Below are 7,100 nucleotides of genomic sequence, written 5' to 3'. Positions count from 1 at the left end.
GATTATTTAATTCAAAATGGCCAATACCCGTCCGTTTTAGCTTGCTAATGTCTAGGATATTGATCTTTATTTATTGCATTTCATTTTTGATAACTTCCAATTTTCTTATATTCACACTTTGTACATTTCATGTTCCAATTGTTAGTAGATGTTTTCAGCTGTTTCTTCTCATTTTGACTCATGCCATATCAGCAAAAAAAAAAAAAAAGTCCCAAAAGCTTTACTCCATCCATTAAGGTCAACTCTACTATGAGGAGACAGGAGACAGATCTTCCCCAGTAGTATTTTGAGTACCTTCCAGAGGGTCTCATCTTCCAGCACTATATCACACAAAGTTCTGTTGTTATTCATAAGGTTTTTATTGGGCATTTTTTTTTTTTTTAAAGTAAGTTCATGGTCCTTTTTTCCTAGTCTGTCTTAATCTGGAAGCTGCAATGAAATCTGTCCACCATGGGTGACCCTGCTGGTTTTAGAAATACCAGTAGCATAGCTTCCAGCATCATAGCAACACTCAAGCCACCACAATGTGACAAACCGACAGACAAATGGCTGAGTTAACCTTGGTAGGCATTAAATGGAGAGATAAGAAAACTGACTGGAAAGAAATGAGAACCTGAGATATAGGATGGGGGCATTTGGGCAGAAAAGGACAAGTCTGGTTTGGCTACCCCCTCTATGATGTGTCCAAAATGCTAACAACAGAGGCTACCATTGTGCCTCTGAGATAACATCATTTTCTTGGAGAATTAGTGAATTACCTGGTTGGCAGATTAATTAGATTAGACTATTCCTACTAATTCAAAATGGCAGTGGGATGATTTTCTTCATTGGAATAGTCACAGTTTTTAGGATGACTCTGCTTTACATATTCATTTCCCTGCCAATGTTTCACTGCCAGCATCTCTAGATGTGTCTTTATAAAATACCTTATTCATGAACATGGTACACTGCCAAACATTATTTATGACCAAGAGATTCATTAAATAACAAAAGAATAGCAATGATTTCCCCCTATCCACAGAAATTGTTGTTGTGGTTAGGTGTCATTGAGTCAGTTCCAACTTATAGCAACCCTGTATGTATAACAGAACAAAATGTTGCTCTATCCTGTTCCATCCTCAAAACAGTAGATATGTTTGAGCACGTTGTTGCAACCACTGTGTCAATTCCTCTTCTTGAGGGGCTTCCTTTTTTCTCTTGACCCTCTATTTTACAAGCATGATGCCCTTCTCCAGGATTGGTCTCTTCTGGTAAAACATCCAAAGTAAATAGACAAATTCTTGCCATCCTCACTTTGAAGGAGGTGTCCTCTAAGACATTTGATATGCTTTCAAAAAGCAGTCACTATATCATGTCACCCTTCTTTAATCAAGAATGTACATTCCTAGGAACTAAGGGAATGCAGTAGCCATGGCCCCTGTGGTGACTAATAAGTAAGCCTTGCAGTCCTTCAAGTATAATGTAGTTGACCAAAGGCCCTAGCTGTTGAACTCTGAAATCCATTTCCTACATATGCTCCAAGGCTATTCCCAAACAATGACTTAGCATGGCAGGGCTACTAAGGCAGGCATAGCCCTGTTAGGCACTAGACTACTCTGGTTGGCTCAAGAACTTTCTCCTGACCTTGCTCTACTTCCATTAGACTGCACATGGTCTAGGATTCTTTCACGCATCCTTCCTCTCCTCTTCCTTTGAAGTCAGACTTGTAGCATGATCTGATGTCATTCTTTGTTTTTTCTTATTTGCTTTATTTTCTCTTATTCAGGTGTTTCCCCTAATAAAATTCTAGCACATTTAATTCCATCTCAGTGTTTTCTCCTCAGAGGACTCAGACTAACACTGTCTGTTTTACTATGCCCAGAATGAACCACTAGGCTTTATTTCTTGTCCCTGTTGGGCAGTGGATTTGTAAGTGTGTGTGTACAAGGAGGAATGCTTTCCTGAAGGAAAACATCCTCATTGTTCTGATCAACTGAAATAGGAGTGTCACCCCTGGCTGTTTTGGGCTCCTCGTTCAGCAATATAACAATGGTCACTGTACTGGACAGAGTGACTTATCCCAGTCTCCATATGAAAATTATCTCTCCTACAAAATGGAGTCAAGAAGAACTATCTTCGGGAGCCAGGGGATTTAGCTACTTATCTTTTAGCATTCCTTTGGCACTTCCTTTCGAAGCAAAAATGTGGCCACCTAGTAAAGACATGGACCAAAGTCTCAGATCTCACTAGAATGAAAATTTAAGACACTTTACCAGTAAATATTCCTGTTCAGCTGAGATTGTGGGAGACAGTAAATGGATCAGAATCATGGAAGAAGGCAGGTAGAGAGTAATTTGTATTTGTAATCATAGTAATAACTAGTTAAAGTAGTGGTTAGAGTTTCAACAACCTCAACTATATAGATCCTTACTACTTTACTGACTTTTACTAGACACAAAGTTAACTGTTAACATAGGAACCTACACATTATGACTTTGGGAATACCACAAGGCTTGCTATCCAGGAATGCCCCTGCTCAAGCTTTATTCTGTGAAAGATATTAAGACTTGTTCATTTTCTTTATAGAACATTTAAGTTCAATATGTTTTTTTGCATAAGGAGAACCCCCATAAATAGTTTGTCTAAGGAAGAGTTAACATAGTAAGCCAGTTATCCCCTGAAATGTCTGCTTACAAGGTTTGCTTTTGGCGGGTGTATGGGAATCTTGATTTTGAGAGACCTCCCACCATTCGCAGAAGTAATAAAAATAGTTCAATATGCCTAAGCTGTTCATACAATATTGTTGATGCTGAAAACTTGCTTTCTTTCTGAGTCTGAATTTTTGGTGCATTCTAAGCATAGGCTGTGTATATGAACAGTTCCCAATCAAAATCCAAGTTTCTAATGAAATTCCCTGGCTGGCAGCATTTCACAGGTTTTACAGGGTGTTGCTTGGGGAATCTGGTGCATCCTGTGTAACTGCACTAGGAGAAGACTCCTGGGAGCTTGTGCCTGGTGTCACCTGGACCCACTCCATGTGCCTTTTCCTTTGCTGATCATGCTTGTTGTCCTTTTGCTGAAATAAATAATAGCTGTGAGTTTGACTATGTGCTGAGTCCTGTGAGTTCTTCCAGTGAATCATCAAGCCTGAGTGTAGTCTTGGAGATCCCCAATACATAGTCGTACTATGTTTAATATTTAATTTACTTAACTTATATATCTTTTTATATATAAGTTAAGTGAATTAAAATCTAAAAGACACACATGGAAAACATTTGCTGTTGAGAATTTAAATGTCATAACATAACTCTAATAATCAAATTCCTTTAGGAATTTATACTGTGATTACGAATTAGATTGTTTCGTGCACTTCAAAACACAAAGGACATATGAAATATTCCCAACACAGTGATTAGAAATTTGTGGCTAAATTTGCACTTAAAAATATTCTAAAACATTAAGGGCATGTTTCAATTAAATCTTTAGGTTAATTTTGTTTGTCTTCCTAAGATTATTACACCTGTCTTAGTCATCTAGTGCTGCAATAACAGAAATACCATAAGTGGATGGCTCTAACAAAGAGAAATTTATTTCTGCAAGTAAAGTAGGCTGACAGTCCAAATTCAGGGTGTCAGCTCCAGGGGAAGTCTTTCTCTCTCTGTCAACTCTGGAGGAATGTCCTTGTCCTCAATCTTCCCCTTGTCAAGGAACTTCTCAGGCTCAGGAACCCCGGCTCCAAAGGACATGCTCTGCTCCTGGCACTGCTTTCTTGGTGGTATGAGATCACCAACTCTCTGCTTGCTTCCCTTTCTTTTTATCTCTTGAGAGATAAAAGGTGGTAGAGGCCACACCCCAGGGAAACTCCCTTTACATTGATTGGATCAGGGAGGTGACTCGAGTAAGGTTGGTCTTAGAATCCCACCCTAATCCTCTTAACATAAAATTGCAGTCACAAAATGAACAGCAACCACACAATACTTGGAATCATGGCCTAACCAAGTTGATACACACATATTTTGGGGAACATAATTCAATCCATTACACTATCCTTACATAGTATTCCTAGGGTTTTAGTAATATTATTTAAACATGATTATGCAGTGGAGATAACCTCTCCAAACACACCATAATATGAACATACTTAGTATTTCCCTCTGGAATGATATATTTTCTAGTTTCAATTGGTTGGTATTGAACAACCAATTTTCTTCCACTGTAGCATAACAATTTGCTCTGTTAATGTTACTTTAAAATAATGTGTATTTTATAGGAATTTTATTATCTTTAGCCATAAATACAGAGATCTTACCTTTTTAATATGAGGCTGAGTTGGCAGAAATATCTATCCTTTTTAGAAAATTGTCTAAGTAAAGCATCCTGGAATTGCACTGTTGGATTCCGTTTCAATTTGTGTTGTGTGTGACAACTGGTACTAATTTCATCCTTTCTACCTACATTCCAGATTAATGTGTATGATTGCCAGTGTTGATAGGTCCCTCCTGTTCTGCATGGGGCTCCTAACTTTTTCTGGAACTATTTGGTTAACTGGCATTTTCTTCTTTACTGCTTACCCCAATAAAAACAAGGACATAGTTATGCTTTATAAGCATACACTAACATTGACGTACTTAAAAAAAATCAAAGTGGAATGTAACATATCATACTTACCCTTTTCTTGTATCACTATTTTATGTATTCTTCATATAGACTTTTTTCTTTTGAGCAATGTGTACTCATAGACTTTCATTTATCAGGTTGTTTTATTTCATTATAGCTATTATTTTTTATTATAGTAAATGTATTTTGCTGTTAATAAGTCACAGTTTGATTGGCAGAAGTCTAAGTAAGAGGATCACTGAGAGTTATGGTGATTCACAAAATCACATCAATGGAGTCTTGACTGATTTTTCCTTATGCAAGTGATAAGTGAATTGATTAAATCTTGCCTTCAGAGACTAGTTTACACTGAGATGATTCATGTGTACTGCTAAGTCTTTGTGCTAATGCTTCTGGAAAAAAATGTTGTAAAAATGTTTATAAAATTCTGTTAAGAAAATAGAAAGTGATGAGTATCATCTAATTAGTAGTCGTAGGAAAATATTAAAATTACTTCAATATATTTGTTCCTGTATCTATGATATAACTATGTCAATACTACACTATGTGGATCAGTCTATCAAAAATATTCCTATGCTAATGGCAATGGGATATTATGGTACTTTTCTTTATAAATGTAGAGGCAAGTTTTTGCATTTCAGTTTTTTGTGTCTAGTCCATGATGTTGGTTGTTTCTAACCAATGGAATTCAATTACTATCCTTATACTTTACGTTCAAAATTTATTTCCTAAATTCCCTTAATTTTCTTTTCTTAGGTCCCTTGAACTATGTAGTGTCAAGTTTGGAGAAACTTTTTAACTTGACTGTAAGATTTTCTCATTATGATGGAGCACAACAGCAGCTCTGCTTGAGTTACAAATAACTTGATCAAGGATTTTCTTCCCATCTCCTTAGAAAGAGAGAATCTTGATTTACTTAAAGAGTTTATTCAGAGCCTCTTTCACATCCTTATTCCTCAGGCTGTAGATCACAGGATTCAACATGGGGAAGACCACAGTATAAAAGGTAGAGCCTATTTTGTCCCTATCCATGGAATAGCTAGATCGGGGGCGACAGTAGATATAGAGAATGGAGCCGTAATACAAGGTAACAGAAATCAAGTGGGAGGAGCATGTAGAGAAGGCTTTGAGGTGGCCCTGGGTGGAGCGGATCCTCAAGATGGTGGTAATGATGAAGAGGTAGGAGGCAAGTATGAGCACAATGGGGATGATGACATTGGAGGTCAGAAGGAAATAGAGTAGAGTCTGGTAGCCATCCTTTCTGCCACAAGCCAGCTTCACCAGGGGAAGTAAATCACAGAAAAAGTCATCAATGATATTGTCACCACAGAAGTTCAAGGCAAAAGTTCTTTTGGTGATGATGGAAGAGTTAATAAATCCACCAAGATATGAGGCTGCTACCAAAAATGCACATAGCCTTATGGACATTGCCTGAGAATAAAGCAGTGGTTTTGAGATGGCCACATAGCGATCATAAGCCATGGCAGCCAACAAATAACACTCGCTATATCCCGCCCAGCAGAGAATAAGAACTGAGCTACACAGCCAGCAAAGGAGATGCTTTTGTCCTCAGAGATGCAGGTCACTAGGATCTTCGGGGTGTTGACAGAGGAATACCAGAGATCCAGAAATGACAGATTTCCAATGAAAAAATACATGGGTGTGTGGAGCTGGGAGTCATTACAGATCAATGTTATTAGCATGATATTTCCCACTAGGGTCACAGTATACACACCAAGAAAAACCACAAATAAGATCAACTGCATCACAGGGTCTGTTGTGAAGCCCACAAGGATGAATTCAGTCACGGTGTGATTGGCCCTCTCCATGGCTAAAGGATACATCATCTGCAAATGGAGTTTAATTCCCTCATATATCATATCAGATGAAGGCATTCTGTGTGTCAGGTACATGTGATGTGGTCAAGACTAAAGGCATTAGAATGAGGAGATATGAGCAGGAATACTTACTTGAGAAACTAATGGGAGTTCTCTGATTCTCAATATATTCATTTTAATAAAATGGATTTGTAGCAGGAGAGTCATAATGCTGCTGGAGTCTATTCATTGTTATGAAATTTATTTATTTATTTATTGAGCCCCAGGTGTTGTTTTAGGCATAATGTTGTCCCTTATTGTTACGAAGCTTTTGTTTTATAGGAAGAGATAGATGATAATTCAAGAAAAAAATGTATGGAAAGATTTATAGACAGTGTTAAATATTATTAAAAAAAAAAAAGTGGATGACAGGATAAAAACAAACTGGGAAGGGAGTTAATTGAATTTAAACACCCAGGGAAACCCTTCCTTCCCTCATTTCTCAGATTGAAATGGACAAGTTGTTCAGATCCCATGAGAGGTAGGAATGTCCCCAGGGTTTACAAAATGATGACATTCTCCACTTATGCAAATACTGAGAAAGTTTTCCCCTTAGATACTCTAGAGGCACCTTTGGTACAAGTGTCATAAATCCCAAGAGTGAGGACTAGATTGAGAATCAGGATG

At 37.6% G+C, this 7,100-nt stretch overlaps 1 pseudogene; it reads right to left on the bottom strand.

The window, feature by feature from the left end:
* Positions 1-5,508: 5,508 nt before the first annotated feature.
* On the bottom strand, positions 5,509-6,425 carry LOC126079458 (olfactory receptor 1013-like; annotated as a pseudogene).
* Between the last annotated feature and the right edge of the window lie 675 nt (positions 6,426-7,100).

This window comes from Elephas maximus, chromosome 7, assembly GCF_024166365.1.
Source record: "Elephas maximus indicus isolate mEleMax1 chromosome 7, mEleMax1 primary haplotype, whole genome shotgun sequence".
Lineage (NCBI taxonomy): Eukaryota > Metazoa > Chordata > Mammalia > Proboscidea > Elephantidae > Elephas > Elephas maximus.
This window is presented reverse-complemented; position numbering and strand designations above follow the sequence as displayed.